The sequence below is a fragment of the Phyllobates terribilis genome, unplaced genomic scaffold (assembly GCF_046119375.1).
Source record: "Phyllobates terribilis strain yellow unplaced genomic scaffold, ASM4611937v1 Scaffold_5__5_contigs__length_657084704, whole genome shotgun sequence".
Taxonomy (NCBI): Eukaryota; Metazoa; Chordata; class Amphibia; order Anura; family Dendrobatidae; genus Phyllobates; species Phyllobates terribilis.
Genome location: NW_027362765.1, coordinates 520,506,576 through 520,527,076, shown reverse-complemented (window position 1 = coordinate 520,527,076; position 20,501 = coordinate 520,506,576). Strand labels below are relative to the sequence as shown.

The window sequence follows — 20,501 nt, the reverse complement described above, 5'->3', positions numbered from 1 at the left end:
TAAAGCTATTGTTATAATATGTAAAAAATCCACAATTTGGGGGTTAAAATTTCTCATCAGGGGTTTTCTTACAATAGATGTGAAAAAGCGGTGTGTGTATTAGAAATTCTAATTATATTGCCAGTAGTGTTGAGCGATACCTTCCGATATCGGGAAATATCGGATCGGATTGGATCGGACCGATACCCAAAAATATCGGATATTGCCGATTCCGATACCAGAAACCAATGCAAGTCAATGGGACACAAATATCGGAATGAAAATAAACCCTTTCTTTCCTTGTAGGTTAATTCTACATGAAGGAAAACAACTAAGAATAATGTAGAATGTATTGCATGAAAAGCCGGCAATTCATCAGCGGCATACACCAGTACCCGACAATTTACAACAGAAAGAATAGAGCATCACACATAGATTAGATAGATAGAAACATGTCAGTCACATATATAGTAAGTACAGTGACAGTGTTGCTTACTGTACTTGTCATTTAGTGTTAAAATAAAGGATTTATTAAAAAAAAAAATTGGCGTGGGGTTCCCCGTAATTTTAGTCTCTAGCGGAGGTTAAGCAGATGGCTGGGGCAGATGTTTGAAGCCTGGGAAGGGGGTAATACCCACGGAGCTTCCCAGGCTACTAATATCAGCCCCCAGCTGAATACCTAGCAGGAGAATTCTCTCACGCTCACGGCAAGCGCAAGAGAATTTTCCCACGCTGTCAGTGACGTGCATGAGGTGAGCCGAGTTCATTGGACATGACCTCAGCTCATCTGGATGCCGTCACAGCCAGACACTGAGGAGCGCAAGCATGCCTGCGCTTCTCAGTGTCTACGGCATGGCAAGCTGGATGGCAGCTTTCGGATGCGATCCAGCCTGTTATGTGAATGTAGCAGAGCTGGAGCCGTCCTGGGAACCATGGAATGGTAAGGATGAGATTGGTTTATTATTTTACTTTTATTGCAGAAGACATTGGCTTCAGCTGCAATGGGCGTGACGGTAAGTATGGTTTAATTTAGAACATTAAAAAATTGTGTCTTTATTTCAATTAAAGGACTTTATTCTGGGTGTTGTGTTTTTTTAAATACTTTACTAGAAATTCATGGCGGTCATGTCTAATATTGGTGTGAACCCATGAATTTCGGGCTTAGGGCCAGCTGATAATGCCAAGCTGGCCCTAACCACTTTATTACCCAGTGAGCCACCGCAACAGGGCCCTGGATGAGTTGGGTACAGCACCAGAAGATGGCGCTTCTATGAACGCGCCATGTTCTGGGGTGGCTGCGGACTGCAATTTGAAGCGGGGGGCAGAAAGCTTGGGCCTCCCTGCGCTGCGTATTACAGCCCCCAGCTGCCTAGTTGTACCTGGCTGGACACAAAAATAGGGCGAAGCCCCACGTATTTTTTTTAAAATTATTTAATGAAATTCATGAAATAATTAAAAAAAAAGGCCTTCCCTATATTGTTGTGTCCGGCCAGGTACAAATAGGCAGCTGGTGGTTTGGGGCAGCCCGTTCCTGCCTGCTGTACCTGGCTGGACACAAAAATAGGGCGAAGCCCCACGGCAATTTTTTTTAAATTATTTCATGAAATTCATGAAATAATTAAAAAAAGGGCTTCCCTGTATTTTTGTTTCCAGCCAGGTACAAATAGGCATCTGGTGGTTTGGGTCAGCCCGTTCCTGGATGCTGTAACTGGCTGGACACAAAAATATGGTGAAGGCCACGTCAAATTTTTGGGAAAAATTTATTAAAAAATAATAAAAAAAAATAATAATTTAGGGACTGCATCTTTATTAACCCCTCACGTGGAGTGGTTAATAAAGATGCAGTCCCTAAATGTGTTTTTTTTTAATTTTTTATTGAATTTTTCACCAAAAATTTGACATGGCCTTCGCCATATTTTTGTGTCCAGCCAGGTACAGCAGGCAGGAACGGGCTGCCCCAAACCCCCAGATGCCTATTTGTACCTGGCTGGAAACAAAAATACAGGGAAGCCCTTTTTAAATTATTTCATGAATTTCATGAAATAATTAAAAAAAAATTGCTGTGGGGCTTCGCCCTATTTTTGTGTCCAGCCAGGTACAGCAGGCAGGAACGGGCTGCCCCAGCCACCAGCTGCCTATTTGTACCTGGCCGGACACAACAATATAGGGAAGCCCTTTTTTTTTTAATTATTTAATGAATTTCATGAAATAATTAAAAAAAAAATATGTGGGGCTTCGCCCTATTTTTGTATCCAGCCAGGTACAACTAGGCAGCTGGGGGCTGGAATCCGCAACGCAGGGAGGCCCAAGCTTTCTGGGCCCCCCCCCCCCCGCTGCAAATTGCAGTCCGCAGCCACCCCAGAAAATGGCGCGTTCATAGAAGCGCCATCTTCTGGCGCTGTACTCAACTCATTCAGAGCCCTGGTGCGGTGGCTCACTGGTTAATAAAGGGGTTAGGGCCAGCTTGGCATTATCAGCTGGCCCTAAGCCCGAAATTCATGGGGTCACACCAATATTAGACATGACCGCCATGAATTTCTAGTAAAGTATTTAAAAAAACACAACACCCAGAATAAAGTCCTTTAATTGAAATAAAGACACAATTTTTTAATGTTCTAAATTAAACCATACTTACCGTCACGCCCATTGCAGCTGAAGCCAATGTCTTCTGCAATAAAAGTAAAATAATAAACCAATCTCATCCTTACCTTTCCATGGTTCCCAGGACGGCTCCAGCTCTGCTACATTCACATGACAGGCTGGATCGCAGCCGAAAGCTGCCATCCAGCTTGCCATGCCGCAGACACTGAGAAGCACAGGAATCCTTGCGCTCCTCAGTGACGGCATCCAGATGAGCCGAGGTCATGCCCAATGAACTCGGCTCACCTCATGCACGTCACTGACAGCGTGGGAAAATTCTCCTGCGCTTGCCGTGAGAGAATTCTCCTGCGCTCACGGCAAGCGCAGGAGAATTTTCCCACGCTGTCAGTGACGCGCATGAGCTGAGCTGAGTTCAATGGACATGACCTCGGCTCATCCTTATGCCGTCACAGCCAGACACTGAGGAGCGCAAGCATGCCTGCTCTTCTCAGTGTCTGCGGCATGGCAAGCTGGATGGCAGCTTTCGGCTGCGATTCAGCCTGTCATGTGAATGTAGCAGAGCTGGAGCCGTCCTGGGAACCATGGTAAGGTAAGGATGATGTTGGTTTATTATTTTACTTTTATTGCAGAAGACATTGGCTTCAGCTGGAGTAGGCGTGACGGTAATTATGGTTTAATTTAGAACAATAAAGAATTGTGTGTTTATTTCAATTAAAGGACTTTATTCTGGGTGTTTGTGTTTTTTTTTTACTTTGACTATGGGGTTAGTAATGGTGGTGTCTTATAGACTCCTCTCCATTACTAACCTGGGCTTGATGTCAGCTGGCATTATAAGCTGACACCAACCCCAGCCCTATTACCCCACTGCCACCGCTACAGTGCAGTAGGAAGAGCGAGGCTAAGTGCCAGAATTGGCGCATCCTATGAATGCGCCATTTCTGGGGCGGCTGACGGCTGTTGTTTCTAGCCTGGGAGGGGGCCAATATTCATGGCACTCTTCGTGGGCTATTAATATCATCCCCCACCTGTCTGCCTAGCCTTTGCTAGCTATTAAAATAGGGGGGACCCCACGTCATTTTTTTGGGGGGATCCCCCATTTTAATAGCTAGTAAAGGCTAGGTATTCAGCTGGGGGCTGATATTAGTAGCCTGGGAAGCTCCGTGGGTATTACCCCCTTCCCAGGCTTCACACATCTGCCCCAGCCGTCTGCTTAATCTCCGCTAGAGACTAAAATTACGGGGAACCCCACGCCAAGTTTTTTTTTAATAAATCCTTTATTTTAACACTAAATGACAAGTACAGTAATCAACACTATCACTGTACTTCTTATATATGTGACTGACATGTGTCTATGTATCTAATCTATGTGTGATGCTCTATTATTTCTGTTCTAAATTGTCGGGTACCGGTGTATGCCGCTGCTGAATTGCCGGCTTTTCATGTAATACATTCTACATTATTCTTAGCCATCCAGCTTGTCATCCTTCAGAGACACTGCAGAACGCAGGCATTATGGGAACTTCCGATTCCGGTATTGTTAAATACGGACACACACACGGATGGAACATGGACGCCATCTGTGTGCTGAACATGTTTTTCATGGACCCATAGTCTTGTATTGGCCCTTGTCATTCATACTGCCGGAAAAAAAAAGACATGTAAACAGCCCCATAGGTTATAATGGGTATACATAAAAAATTGATACATTTAGGTGTCCTTCACATGTCTGTGTTGCACCTACGTGTTGCATCCGTTTTTTTCACGTATACAACATGTAGCCATTAAAATCCTGCCCACCCTTCCCGGCCGGCGTCACTGATTGGGTGCTGTGTTACTCGCCCGAGGATCGCAACACAATCCTCAGGCTGGCCGTCTGCTCTCCTAACATAAACATGACAGCATGTATTTCTCTTCAGCTGTCACTCAGGTCAGGAGAGCAGATTGCCAGTCCGAGGATTGCGAAGTGATCCTCGGGCATACGGCAGTCTGACAGAATCAGTGACGCCAGTGCAGGGGGGTGGGCGGGATTATGGGCGGGGAAGGGGTGTATATTTATTTATTTATTTTTTATTTCTTTTACTCACTTATATAGCACCATTAATTCCACAGCGCTTTACAGACATTATGAGCACTGTCCCCATTGGGGCTCACAATCTACATTCCCTATCAGTATGTCTTTGGAGTGTGGGAAGAAACAGGAAAACCCAGAGGAAATGCACACAAACACGGAGAGAACATACAAACTCCTTGAAGATGTTGTCCTTGGTGAGACTTGAACCCAGGACCCCAGCGTTGCAAGGCTGCAGTGCTAACCATCGTGCTGCCCATATTCATTTATCATTTGCACATTTTTGACTTGCCTGCGCGAGACAATACATTTTTCCGGGGCTTACAGGAACACAACAGGGCCACTTAGAGAAATAAAATTTACATTTCCTGAAAGGGCTGCCCAAGCCCTATTTCAGGATACTATTAGTGTAGTATGCAAGAATGACCTGACCAATTACCTTTAACCCCTTTAAAACCCATGACGTATTAATACGCGTCAGTGCCCTGGGCTTTAAGAGCCTGACCCGTATTAATACGTCATGGCGACCGCGCGTGCACACAGGCTGTGCGGGTGCGATCGCCGCCGGGTGTCAGCTGATTGTCACAGCTGACACCCGGTACTATGTGCAGGGAGCGGTCCCCGAAGTCGATCACAGCATTGCGTTGGCTAAGGGGAGGTGATCGGTATACTCACCTCCTCTTCCAGCCTCCAGCACTGTCTGCCGCGGCTTTCCGGATGTTGCCATGACGACCCGATGTCGTCATGACAACATCCGGGTCACCAGACAGCAGGAAGATTTTTTGGTCATGCGCAGTACATGACCAAACTATCTTCTCACTGTGCAGCGCTGACAGCCTGCATGGCACAGGGATGGAGCTCCATTCCTGTGCTATGCAGGCGATCAGAATAAAAAAAGTGAAAGTCCGATAGTGGGACAAAGTAAAAAAGTAAAAAAAACTGTCAGAAAGTGAAAAAAAAAAAAATAATTGTAAAAAAATAAAAAAAAAATAAAAAAAATAATCCACCAAAAATAAAAATATAATCCCATCAATAAATATTATTATGAAAAAAACAAAACAAACAAACAATAAAAGTACACATATTTGGTATCGCCGCGTCCGGAACGACCTGACCTATAAAATTGTCCCACTAGTTAACCCCTTCAGTGAACACGGTAAAAAAAATAAAAACAAAGCAAAAAACAATGCTTTATCATCATACTGCCAAACAAAAAATTGAATAATACGCGATAAAAAAGACGAATATAAATAAAAATGGTACCGCTGAAAACTTCATCTCGTCCCGCAAAAAACAAGCTGCCATACAGCTCCATCAGGCGAAAAATAAAAAAGTTATAGCTCTCAGAATAAAGCGATGCAAAAAAATAATTTTTTCTATAAAATAGCTTTTATTGTGTAAAAGCGCCAAAACATAGAAAAACGATATAAATGTGGTACCGCTGTAAACGTACTGACCCGAAGAATAAAGCTATCTTATCAATTTTACCACACTCGGAGTAGAATAAAAAAAAAAAAAAAAAAAACAATTCCTGAATTTTTGTTTTTTGTTTATTTTGCCTCCCATAAATCGGAATAGAAAGCGATCAAAAAATGTCACATGCCTGAAAATGGCACCAATAAAAACGTGAACTCATCCCGCAAAAAACAAGCCATCACATGACTCTGCTAGCCAAAATATGGAAAAATTATAGCTCTCAAAATATGGCGATGCAAAAACTAGATTTTACAAAATATGTGTCTTTTAGTGTGTGACAGCTGTCAATCATAAAAACCCGATATCATTCTGGTATCTCTGCAGTTGCACCGACCCGAAGAATAAAGTCGTCTAATCACTTATACCGCACTAGGAATGGCGTAAAAAATAAACGCTAGGGCTGGGGTTGGTGTTAGGGTTGGGGTTAGGGTTGAATTTTTTTTCAAAAGTAAAAAAAAAAAAAGATGACGATATGGCAACTAGTGTTGAGCGCAAGTGCTCGCTACTTGAGTTTGCATCTGGTACTCGGATATGCACTGAGTATCGTGGGTGCTCGAATGACATGCTCGAGTCTCTGCCCCATATGCTTCGCGACCAAAAAAAACCTTGCGGGGATTGCCTGCCATGCACGAGCGATCCCCGCATGTTTTTTTTTGGGTGTCTAATAACTGTGAAGCATGCAGGGCGGGGACTCGAGCATGTCACTCGAGCACCCTTGATACATGGTGCATACCTGAGTACCTGATGCAAACTCAAGTAGCGAGCACTTGCGCTCAAGACTAATGACAACTTATTCAATTGAATGGCCTAATGTTATCAAATTCTGTTGTACCTCTGGGTTCAAAATGTTCACTATACCCCTTGATAAAATCCTTGAGGGGTATAGTTTTCAAAATGGGGTCACTTGTGAGGGGTTTCCACTATTTAGGCACATCAGGGGCTCTCCAAACGCGACATGGTGTCCGCTCTCGATTCCAGACGATTTTGCGTTCAAAAAGTCACACAGTGCTACTTCCCTTCTGAACTCTGCCGTGCGCCTAAACACTGTATTTTTCCCACATATGGGGTATTGGCGTACTCAGGAGAAATTGAACAAAAGTTTTTGGGGTCCATTTTCTCCTCTTACCCTGGTGAAAATAAAAAAATTGGGGCTAAAACATCATTTTTATGGAAAAAGTTCGATTTTTTTATTTTCACGGCTCCATGCTATAAACTTCTGTAAAGGACTTGGGGGTTCAAGGTGCTCACCACACATCTAGATAAGTTCCCTGAGGGGCCTAGTTTCCAAAATGGTGTCACTTGTGGGGTGTTTCCACTGTTTAGGTACATCAGGGGCTCTCCAAATTCAACATGGCGTCGGCTAATTATTCAAGCAAATTTTACAATCAAAAAGTCAAATGGCGCTCCTTCCCTTCCGAACTCTGCCGTGCGCCCAAACAGTAGTTTTCCCCCACATATGGGGTATCTGCGTACCCAGGGGAAATTGCACAACAAACGGCATGGTGCAATTTCTCCTGTTACCCTTATGAAAATGCAAAAGTGGGGACTGAAAAAAATTTTGTGGGAAAAATGTGAAAATTTTATTTTTATGGCTCAATGTTATAAACTTCTGTGAAGCACCTGGGGGTTCAAGGTGCTCACCACAAATCTAGATAAGTTCTCTGAGGGGTCTAGTTTCCAAAATGGTGTCACTTGTGGGGGGTTTCCACTGTTTAGGCACATCAGGGGCTCCCCAAATGCAACATGGTGTCCTCTAATTATTCAAGCAAATTTTACATTCAAAAAGTCAAATGGCGCTCCTTCCCTTCCAAACCCTACCGTGCGCCCAAATAGTGCTTTTCACCAACATATGGGGTATCTGCGTGCCCAGGGGAAATTGCACAACAAATTTTGGGGTCCATTTTTTTTCTGTTACCCCTGCGAAAATAAAAAAACTTGGGTCTAAAGTAACATTTTTGTGAAAAAAGTTAAATGTTAATTTTTTTCTTCCACATTCCTAAAATTCCTGTGAAGCACCTGAAGGGTTAATAAAGTTCTTGAATGTGGTTTTGAGCACCTTGAGGGGTGCAGTTTTTAGGATGGTGTCACCTTTGGGTATTTTCTGTCATAAAGACCCCTCAAAGTGACTTCAAATATGATGTGGTCCCTAAAAAAATGGTTTTATAAATTTTGTTGGAAAAATGAGAAATTGCTGGTCAACTTTTAACCCTTATAGCTCCCTAATAAAAAAAAAAATTTTGGTTCCAAAATTGTGCTGATGTAAATTTTTGCCAAATTTCCATTTTTTTAACAAATAAATGCAAGTGATATCGAAAGAAATTTTACCACAATCATGAAGTACAATATGTCACGAAAAAACATTCTCAGAATCAGTGGGATCCGTTGAAGCGTTCCAGAGTAATTACCTCAAGTGACAGTGGTCAGAATTGAAAAAATTTGCCTGTTCATTAACGTGCAAACCACCTTGGGTTGTAAAGGGGTTAAGACATATTGGGACTGATGCACATTATCCAAATGGCACTTACCAATGATCTGTGAACATTTAACCTACAACATCCTGATGCTTGGGAACAAAAAAACGGGGAAGTACTGAACTTCTCGAAACTGAGCATTTGCTTTGTGAGTCTCTGCATTTACATTTTCGATATTACTATAACTCTTTACAGCACAGTACTAAATAAATATACACGCAAGACTCGACGAGAATATTGAGCTTAGCCAATTTTGCCACCTGGATATGGTGAAGTTCACACCTTCATTTTTGTAGCATTGATGCTTTGACTCTTCAAGAATGATAACTGCTTAATGCATAGGTGTAACGGGTCTGGGAGGCGGAACCTCAGAGCTACTATACAAGGAGGCGGTCCTTGTAAGGGAGCGGGTGGCGACCAGGGAAGACGGGCTGGAAGTCTCAGCAGGTGAACGGGACAGTCTCTGAGTGAACGGGACAGTCTCTGAGTGAACGGGACAGTCTCTGAGTGAACGGGCTGGAGGTCACGGCAAGTGACCGGGGCAGTCTCTAGGTATAGGGTTGGTACGACCTGTGGCGGCTGAAGATAGACGTGAGCTCCCAGGTGAGCAGGCGAGAGTCTCTGGATGAACGGGTGGTCACAGCAAGTGACAGCGGAGCCTCCAGGAAGACCAGCGGACAGGCGACAGATGAGCGCTCCCAGGTGAGCGGGCAGAAGTCTCTGGACAGGCGGGTGGTCACAGCACGTGACGGCAGAGCCTCCGGGTAGGCAAACAGACAGGTAGCAGAAGAGCGCTCCCAGGTGAGCGGGCAAGCTGGTCCATAGACAGACTGACAGGAGTTGGAAGGCAGACCGTCAGACCTCAGGCAGGCAGGCAGGTAGCTGATGTGCGCTCCCAGGTGAGCGGGCAGGCTGGTCCTTAGACAGACTGACAGGATTAGTAAGGCAGACCGTCGGACCTCAGACAAGCTGGCAGGTATCTGATGTGCGCTCCCAGGTGAGCGGGCAGGCTGGTCCTTAGACAGACTGACAGGATTAGTAAGGCAGACCGTCGGACCTCAGACTAGCAGGCAGGTAGCAAGTAATCAGGCAGGAATCTGGCAGGTAACTGGCAGGTAACTGGCAACGGGACCTGAGGGCTGAAGCACAGGTGAGACACAGGTGCAAACAACATTGCTCGGGCACCTCCATTTTGGAGGAGGTGCCTTATATACGGTAAAGTCCTCCGGCCATTGGCCGGGGACTCCTAAGGACGGCGCGCGCGGCCCCTTTAAGAGGGAGGGAGGGCGCGCGCGCGCGCCCTAAGCACAGTGGCCGGGAAGGAGCGCGCACTGCCAGCAGAGCGGGAGAGGGACGCCGGGCACGGAGCAGAGCGGTGAGGGGAACAGCGTCCCTGCCTAGCAGAGGGCAGGGACGCCGGCACTACAGTACCCCCCCCTTTAGGCCCCCCCTTTTTTAGGCCAGATAGAAATTTAGCTAGGATGAGAGGGGCATGGATGTTCTCCCGGGGCTCCCACGTTCTCTCCTCAGGACCAAACCCCTTCCAATCTACCAGAAAAAAGGTCTTTCCTCTTACCCTTTTGGTGGCAAGAATGTTCTCTACCTCAAACTCGTCCTCAGCAGAAACCGGAGCAGGAGGCGTACCTGTAGACTTGGAAAAAGAGTTAAGCACCACGGGTTTGAGGAGAGATACATGGAAGGAGTTGGGGATCCGTAAGTTGGCCGGGAGTTTCAATTTATAGGCCACCGGGTTGATCTGACTGATGACCTCCAGAGGGCCGATGAACCGAGGCCCTAACTTGTAAGAAGGTATCTTGAGTCGAACATATTTAGATGAGAGCCAGACTTTATCTCCTGGACGAAATTGTGGAGGATCCAGGCGTTTTTTGTCAGCGTGTCTTTTCATACGCTCGGATGACAGAAGGAGTGCGGACCGGGTACTCTCCCATATGGAGGAAAATTTGCTAACGAGAGATTCCGCAGCCGGGTTGTCCACAGAGGTGGAGACAGGAAAAGGAATCCGAGGATGCTGACCAAAGACTACAAAAAACGGGGATTTGGAGGAGGATTCGCTCTCGTGATTATTATAAGAGAACTCGGCCCATGGTAGGAGATCCACCCAGTCAGAATGGTGGGCATTAACGAAGTGCCGGAGGTAACTGGTCAGGTTCTGATTGATCCGCTCCACTTGACCATTGGACTGTGGGTGGTAAGCGGAAGAGAAGTCCAGGGTGACGTCTAGTAGTTTACAAGTGGCTCTCCAGAAACGTGAGGTGAACTGTACCCCACGATCCGACACGATGTGGAGGGGCAGGCCATGAAGACGGAAGATGTGGCGGATAAAGTCTTTAGCCAGCTCGGATGCAGACGGAAGGCCTGGCAGGGGAATAAAGTGAGCCATCTTGGAAAAGCGGTCAGCGACCACCCAAATGACCGTACAACCGGCAGAGACGGGGAGATCAGTTATAAAGTCCATTGCTATATGCTGCCAGGGGGCAGCAGGTACAGGAAGCGGAAGGAGGCGTCCGGCTGGCAGATGTCTCGGGACTTTGTTGCGGGCGCAGGACACACAGGCAGAAACAAAGTCTATTATGTCCTTGTGCAGGGTAGGCCACCAATAGTGCCGGGCAATAAGCTGGAGGGTCTTTTTCTGACCGGCGTGGCCAGCTAGTTTAGACGAATGGCCCCAGTGTAGGATCTTCTCCCGATCAGGTACTGAAACAAACGTCTTACCGGGAGGGAGACGATTTAGACTCACGGGAGCCACCTGCATTACTCTGGCGGGATCGATGATATGTTTAGGTTCTTCCTCGAGATCGGACACCAGAAAGAATCGGGACAAGGCGTCTGCTTTGACGTTTTTGTCAGCCGGGCGAAAATGAAGAACAAAATCAAAACGAGCAAAAAACAAGGACCACCGGGCTTGGCGCGGGTTAAGTCTCTGGGCATGCTGGAGGTAAGCCAAGTTCTTGTGGTCAGTGTAAATTATTACCGGATGAAGAGCCCCCTCGAGTAGGTAACGCCACTCCTCCAACGCCAGTTTGATGGCCAATAACTCTCGGTCTCCTATGGAATAGTTGCGCTCAGAAGAGGAGAAGAGTTTGGAGAAGAAGCCACAAGTTACCATTCTCCCGGAAGATGATTTTTGAGTAAGTACCGCTCCGGCTCCAGAGGAGGAGGCGTCAACTTCCAGGAAGAACTGCTTGTTGCCGTCCGGGCGATGCAGCACCGGGGCGGAAGAGAAGGCCTGTTTTAGGGAAAGAAAGGCCTCCTCTGCTTCGGGCGGCCACTCTTTGGGATTAGTACCCTTACGGGTGAGTGCGGAAATTGGGGCAGTCCGGGAAGAGAAGTGCGGGATGAAGAGGCGGTAATAGTTGGCGAAGCCCAGGAACCGTTGAATAGCCTTCAACCCCTCTGGTCGGGGCCATTTCTCGATGGCAGACAGTTTCTCAGGATCCATTTGTAGGCCGGTCTGAGAGATAATGTAGCCCAGAAACGGAAGCGAGGTCTGCTCAAAGAGGCACTTCTCATATTTAGCGTAGAGATGGTTCTGCCTGAGCCTGAGCAGGACCTGACGAACGTCCCTCCGGTGAGTCTGGAGATCTGGAGAGAAGACCAAGATGTCGTCCAGGTACACCACTACGCAGGAGTAGAGAAGGTCCCGGAAGATGTCATTGACCAACTCTTGAAAGACGGCAGCAGCGTTACAGAGACCAAAGGGCATTACCAGATATTCATAGTGGCCGTCCCGGGTGTTGAATGCCGTCTTCCATTCATCCCCCTGACGGATACGAACCAGGTTGTACGCCCCACGGAGGTCCAGTTTGGTGAAGATTCTAGCCCCCCTCAGATGATCAGATAACTCCGGAATGAGCGGAAGGGGGTACTTATTCTTCACCGTGATCTGGTTAAGGCCTCTATAGTCTATACAGGGACGGAGAGAGCCGTCCTTCTTTTTGACGAAAAAGAAGCCTGCTCCCGCCGGGGAGGTAGATTTCCGAATGAATCCCCTGGCCAGATTTTCCTCAATATATTCGGACATCGACCGGGTCTCAGCAGCGGATAATGGATAAATACGCCCACGGGGAGGAGAAGTACCAGGTAACAGGTCGATAGGACAGTTGTATGGTCTATGAGGGGGTAGTGTCTCTGCCTCCTTTTTATTAAAGACATCAGCATAAGACCAATAAGGAATCGGAAGTCCAGGTAGATTAGCTGGGGTAGGAGAAGGACGGACGGGATGAACGGGAACCAGACAGGTCTTATGGCAGCCCTGTCCCCAGCGAAGGACTTCTCCGGTCTGCCAGTCAAGAACGGGTGCATGTTTCTGGAGCCAAGGTAGGCCTAGCAAGAGGGCGTGAGAGAGTCCAGGCAGAACATGGAAGGAGATACTTTCAGAATGCAGCATTCCCACCTGCAGAGTAATGGATTCGGTGATGAGTTGGATGGGGCGTGGTAAGAGCCCCCCATCCACGGCAGCAACAGACAAGGGTACAGCCAGAGGTTTGGTGGGGATGCGGTATTTCTCTACCAGGGACTGTGAAATAAGATTCCCGGCTGCTCCAGAGTCCAGTTGGACTAGTTCGAAATAACGGTTCTCCCAGTAGACGATTGAAACTGACAACAGCAGAGATGGAGAGGATTTATTCTTGTCTAGGTGGACCTCTCTGAGCGAACCTAGACACAGGCGTTTCCCGATCTCTCCGGGCAGGCACGGATCCGGTGCTCCTTACTGCCACAGTAGAAGCAGGTCCCCTCGGCACGACGTAAGTCCTGACGGGTCTTGACCATCTTGGTCTGGTCGACCTGCATAGGCTCAGGAGGGTGTACCTGGTTAGAGACAGAAGGAGTGACGGGTTTCTGAAAAGTAGGAGCTAGACGTGGTAACCTCCTCTCACGGGTGACCTCTCTGGCACGCTCCTGGAACCGTAGGTCAATCCGGGTGGCAAGAGTTATTAAGTCATCGAGAGTGGTAGGAATGTCCCGACCGGCAAGTTCATCTTTAATACGGCCGGACAGACCCTCCCAGAAGACGGAAACCAGAGCGTCGTTATCCCAGGCCAGCTCCGAGGCAAGGGTACGGAACCGTATGGCATATTGGCCCACGGTGAGACTTTCCTGACGGAGGCGTAGCAACGATGATGCGGATGAGGTCTTCCGTCCGGGTTCGTCGAAGACTTTCCGGAAAGCCGTGAGAAAAGCAGGCAAGTTGGACACCAGGGGGTCTCCTCTCTCCCATAGAGGATTTAGCCAGGCCAGGGCCTCCCCGGTGAGATGGGACATGATGAATGCAATTTTGGCTCGGTCGGAGTTAAACTGGTGGGACAAAAGTTCAAAGTGCAGGGTGCACTGATTTATGAAGCCCCGAGCCTGAGCGGAGTCGCCTCCGAAGCGAGGAGGTGCAGAAAGCCGGGGTCCAGGGTAGGATACCATGGTATTAGTGGGCAGCGGAGCTGCCGGATTGCGAGACATGGCACTGGCGGAGGTTGCTGGTGGAGCAGTCAGAGTGTCCAGGCGAGTATTGACATTCCGCAGGTGACCCAGGATGGACTCCTGTTGGGACCTTTGACGGGACAGTTCATGACACAGGTCCGAGAGCGAGGGAGCTTGGGTGCCACCGGGTTCCATGGCCCGAGCAAACTGTAACGGGTCTGGGAGGCGGAACCTCAGAGCTACTATACAAGGAGGCGGTCCTTGTAAGGGAGCGGGTGGCAACCAGGGAAGACGGGCTGGAAGTCTCAGCAGGTGAACGGGACAGTCTCTGAGTGAACGGGACAGTCTCTGAGTGAACGGGACAGTCTCTGAGTGAACGGGCTGGAGGTCACGGCAAGTGACCGGGGCAGTCTCTAGGTATAGGGTTGGTACGACCTGTGGCGGCTGAAGATAGACGTGAGCTCCCAGGTGAGCAGGCGAGAGTCTCTGGATGAACGGGTGGTCACAGCAAGTGACGGCGGAGCCTCCAGGAAGACCAGCGGACAGGCAACAGATGAGCGCTCCCAGGTGAGCGGGCAGAAGTCTCTGGACAGGCGGGTGGTCACAGCACGTGACGGCAGAGCCTCCGGGTAGGCAAACAGACAGGTAGCAGAAGAGCGCTCCCAGGTGAGCGGGCAAGCTGGTCCATAGACAGACTGACAGGAGTTGGAAGGCAGACCGTCGGACCTCAGGCAGGCAGGCAGGTAGCTGATGTGCGCTCCCAGGTGAGCGGGCAGGCTGGTCCTTAGACAGACTGACAGGATTAGTAAGGCAGACCGTCGGACCTCAGACAAGCTGGCAGGTATCTGATGTGCGCTCCCAGGTGAGCGGGCAGGCTGGTCCTTAGACAGACTGACAGGATTAGTAAGGCAGACCGTCGGACTAGCAGGCAGGTAGCAAGTAATCAGGCAGGAATCTGGCAGGTAACTGGCAGGTAACTGGCAACGGGACCTGAGGGCTGAAGCACAGGTGAGACACAGGTGCAAACAACATTGCTCGGGCACCTCCATTTTGGAGGAGGTGCCTTATATACGGTAAAGTCCTCCGGCCATTGGCCGGGGACTCCTAAGGACGGCGCGCGCGGCCCCTTTAAGAGGGAGGGAGGGCGCGCGCGCGCGCCCTAAGCACAGTGGCCGGGAAGGAGCGCGCGCTGCCAGCAGAGCGGGAGAGGGACGCCGGGCACGGAGCAGAGCGGTGAGGGGAACAGCGTCCCTGCCTAGCAGAGGGCAGGGACGCCGGCACTACAATAGGTAATAGCTATTACCAGTGAAGCTGTAGAACATAAGTAATTGCCTAGATTTTTTTTTTAAGCGAACCTGTCCGGATAATTTTACTAATGAAACTGATGGTATGGCTGCATAGGCCTTAGAACAACAATAAAAATGATACCTGTTTTGTAGTAATACGATGTGCCAGCGCTGAGGAATTAAGCTGTGAATCCACATACAAATTAGCCCCGAAGTGCAACACCCTTCCAGGCTAATTTGCATTTGGCTTCAGGGTTTGATTTTTCAGCACTGACACTTTGGAAAAACAATTGTGTAGAATGGTGTGGAACTAGTATTAAAAAGTTCCAAGAGATTAGCCACAAGGAAGAAATCAATAAAAAGGCTTTGCCATCAGGAGCCATCATGAGCTTTGTTAGGAGCATTTGTTGGCATTTCTTGCAGATTCGATGGGAAGAATAGTGCGGCATACAACATTATTCTCCCCATCGCATCCGGCATACAGCATTATTCTCCCTATTGCATCCGGCATACAGCATTATTCTCCCCATCGCATCTGGCATACAGCATTATTTTCCCCATCGCATCCGGCATACAGCATTATTCTCACCATCGCATCCGGCATACAGCATTATTCTCCCCATCGCATCTGGCATACAGCATTATTCTCCCCATCACATCCGATATACAGCATTATTCTCCCCATCACAGCCATGGACATTATTTTCCCCTTTTAATAAACCCTAATATAAATGATGGAGCCCACAGGGAAGGTGCCATTGGTGCCTGTTATGGGCCAAGGCTGTTGCAGAGAACAGATTAAAAAAGTGGCATAATCAGCACGCCATATAAAGCTTTTTAGGCATCGTTCATTTAAATAGGGCTTACAGCATTTAAAACACAAACAGTACATATAGCCCCTTTCCTTTACACCCCAAAATGGATACAGAGCCCCTCCAGATCTTCTAATTAAAAATATAGGCCCCAGACCTGATCCCCTTTATATCAACACCACCTTCCTCATAGCTCCCCCAGCACAGGGGCTCTCACCACATGAACTGTAACTATCATCTGCCCCATGGCCATATATCTCTTTATACAGACACCATTCACCATCTCCCTCCAGTTTACAGACATTAGCCATATTAAAAAGATTGTCCGGTTAAAACAAGTTATCACCTGTCCTCAAGAAAGCTGATAACTTGTTGATCTGTGGGGGTCTGACCACCGGGACTTGCACCGATTGGCAGAAAAGTGAAACTTTAATCCCTAGAAGAATGGGTTAGCAGTGCATTCCTCCAGGAAGCCGTCTGCTTTCAGTCATAGAAGCATGGCTGAGCAGCTAAAGTCACTTGGCAGTCACTGTGTAGAGTAAACTGTCAATCAAAGTGTCTGGGTGTGGTTACAACCTCTCCCTGTGTAATGAGCTGTGACTGTAGTACTCCTCCCTGCACGCCTGTATGACTGAAAGCAAGCAGCTCTCTGGAGGGATAAAGTTAATTTTCTCCCAGCATCCGTGCTTTCAGTCAGACAGGTGGAAAGCATTGTAATGCTATTAAACCTGCAGATTAACCCTATATCTACAGGTTCATAGTGTTTAGGGACATGACAGATTCTCTTTAAGCTTAGTTCTTCACCTGACACTAGTTTCCTCACCCAATGTTCGTACTCTTCTGCCCACTGGAGCCTTGACCTTTTATTTCCTAGCTGTTCTTCTACTGTTATAGTCCATCCGCACTAATGAATGACAAGTAGGGGTTTCATGTGCAATTTGCCTAATGTTGCATTTGGCTTATCAGAATGGTTGTTGACCTCTTTCATCAACAAGTGAAATCTTGATAGGGGATAACTTAGTAACTTGGAACAAGCCCTTTAACTGACTCGACCTGTCAGTGGCTACTAGGCAGTCTGGGGACCTCTGCATTAAAAACCAGATCCCTAGATAGGGGTTAAAGAGTGAAAAGTAATGCTGGTAAAAAGCGTAGCCAGCACAAAGCTTGAGTGTGTCATTGTTTTTAAGGTTGAAGGTAGACATAAGTCCATCAGGTTTAACCTGAACGGATCCAAGGATTCCCAGCCAATCTCTCATAATGGTTCTTGCGAGGCCAAAAATTGTGTGATGTCTGCAATCTGACGAGAGCTGACACATTCAGCTTAGACTGATAGTTATCTAGAGGAAATATAAAAAAGGACTTACTTCTCCTTCTTGCTAGATCAACTTCTTTAGTAGAAAAATTACTGACTTACTACAGGAGGGTTAGTGGCCATGTTCTGTGACGTGTAAATGTCACTGTACAATGAAGGAAGAACTGTGCTGTTGCCCTCACCTACTGTCAGCTTTATACTAGAAGTGGTACTTTTCATTGTATTCCTGACCTATAATTACATCGTGAAATAAAAAATCTGTGAAATTTTTTTTTACATTGAACCTTAAAGGGAATGTGTCACCCCCCTGGGACTTTTCAGACCGCTAATATGAGCATACAGGTGATAGAAATGGGAATCTATACATACCTGTATGGCCCATATTAGCTGTCTGGTTTCTGTGTAATCGCATTTTTATTAAATGATTTCTGCTAAGCTAGGTGTCCCCCGAACGCCAAGAAATCCCTGCCTACTAGCCCTATTATCTTACTTACCCCACCTCTCCTGCACGTCACAGGGCCCTGTGATGAGCAGTTCCCGGCTGGATCCCGTGCCTGCGCTATTTCCTCTGTATGGACGGCGCTCTTCTCCCTGCCGGGGAGAAGAGCGCAGGGAACTTGTGCGCAGGCGCTGGGAAGGCCGGCGCCTGAGCACAAGTTCCCTGCTCCACAAGAGGTGAGGTAAGTATGATACAGGTAAGTATAGATTCACATTTCTATCACCTGTATGCCCATATTAGAGGTCTGAAAAGTCCCAGGGGGTGACAGATTCCCTTTAAATTATTTAACAAAATATCCTGATTTAAACAATAGATAATTTTGCTTTCTCCAACATTTATGAGACCATTATCTCCCTGCATAGCAAAGAATCCATTTTTTTTTCTGAGTTGGTCTGCTTCAAAAAATGCCTGAAAAATTGCTCAGAAAAAGCTTGAAAGATTCTTCCTATTCATTTCTATTGTAATATCATTTTACAGTTCATATGTTCAGTGTTTCATGAGGGAAAAAAAACTTTTTACTTTTTTTTCTAGCGGCTCCTGCTCCAAACTAGGCATTGATCAATCAGAAGGCTAAAAAAAAGTTTCAGGAAAAAAAACTCTAAAAAAAATGCTTCAAAAACTCTTTCAAATGAATCAGAAATAAATAAAAAAAACTCTTCAAAAAATTTCCCAAAGAAGGAGTGTTTTTTTCCACTAGATAATTCATTGTTTTTTACCTCCTTAAAAAAAAATTGTGCACATACCTGTTTAAACTGTAATCTTTTTTTAATGCATAACGCTCCAAAAATGTCTGGCCGTCTTCTTGGTGTCTTTTGAGCTTTCTCATTTTACTTGTATTGAAAATTCTGAATATTTACCAAAGTAATATAAATCAAATGTATCAAAGTGGCTTACGCTAGTTGGTAAGTTTTTGCCCAAGTAGAACCTTTTCATCCGACTTTACGCCTATTGGATAGCCTACTTTGCATCACACCTTTGGAATAACATTTCTGCCCAATTTGTTGCATGTTGGGTTCTAAGATACATGAGTTTCCTCAAAGTTAGGCCGGCTTATCACATCAAGTGTAAAAAAATGTCTAAAACATATGATAAGTACCGGTAGCTGTAAAATTTGCGTCAAATTTTGCCAAGGTTGTTTATCCCCTTCATCAGTGTTTTCTGTGAATGTGACAATCATTTATATACTGAACTAGATACAGGGCTACATTTTACCATTATTTTATGTTTAATTTTGTATTATCATTAGTAAAGTAAAATAAGTCATATAAAATATATACATTTTAGTTCTATATTTGCTTTAAGTCTTAAATACAAACTATGGCTACCAGTTTTCTAATGATCGGTTACTTACTATAAATGATGTCCCTCCTTGGGCTTTGGATAGAAAAATATTAAGATTTGAGAGTCCTCAGTGGTTGATACCTTTAAATGGCTAACTGAAAAGATGGTAACAAGTTGCAAGCTTTGGAAACTACTCAGGTTTCTTCATCAGGCATAGTGTAATAGAAGTCAAAAAGCCTTATTGTCATCTGCTGGTTGACCGCAATCAAATGGAACCAAGATGCCTTAGGAACGTTGAAGGGGTAACAGATTTGAACTTGAGACCCGGTCAGGTGACATCCAGTGAGGAGTTTTTAAATATAACAGTCGAGCGCGTCAAACCTTAGGTGATTTCCGCGCCAAGCTGCAGAGAGAAGGGGACGTGCTCTGGATGCGCTGAGGAAACCAGCCTGACAGGTCGGAGGCAGAGACCTACGAGGCAGGACAGGAGGACGCCAGTGAACAAATGCTGGATTCACCGCAGAGGTCCCCCGAGTGCCGCAGCCGCTGAGGAGAGCCGGGATCTGCTTGTGTTGACTTCACAGTACCCAACTTTGCCCGTCAACCGACAAGTCTGAACCCCGCTATCCAAGGCTCGAGAGACCGTCTCCAACGGCCGAGCAAAGAGGAGATAAAAGAGAACTGCGTCAGAGGAGTCACACCGGCAGAAACAGAGGAGCTGCATCGCTGAACAGGACCGTCACTTCAAATGATCATCCACGGTACCTGGGGCAGTGGGGTTTAGGATGTGAGGTTGGAAGGGGGACGGGCGAAGTGGAAAAAGCCAAACTGGATTTAATTGACTTTGTTAGAAAAAGACTTGCGGCCTAGCGGGAATAACTGGTGTCCCCCGTTAGGGCCATCCACAGAGTTAAAGAACTGCCGTGGTGACTCCCACGCCAGGGCGCATCACATTATTTTGGGAGATTGTTCATTGTTATTGTAAATTACCTGTTCATTCTTGTTAATTAGCACTTGCTTAAAGCCTGGTTATATACAGAGTGGGCCATTTATATGGATACACCTAAATTAAATGGGAATGGTTGGAGATAACAACTTCCTGTTTGTGGCACATTAGTATATGGGAGGGGGAAAACTTTTCCAGATGGGTGGTGACCATGTCGGCCATTTTCAAGTCTGCCATTTTGGATCCAACTTTATTTTTTTCAATGGGAAGAGGGTCATGTGACACATCAATCTTATTGAGAATTTCATAAAAAAACAATGGTGTGTTTGGTTTAAAC

General features: G+C 46.7%; 1 protein-coding gene across 3 annotated transcripts in view; it reads left to right on the top strand.

Moving 5' to 3' along the window:
- Positions 1 to 20,501, top strand: part of PIK3AP1 (phosphoinositide-3-kinase adaptor protein 1) — a 153,385-nt gene that overhangs the window by 30,581 nt on the left and 102,303 nt on the right. The window lies entirely within an intron of this gene.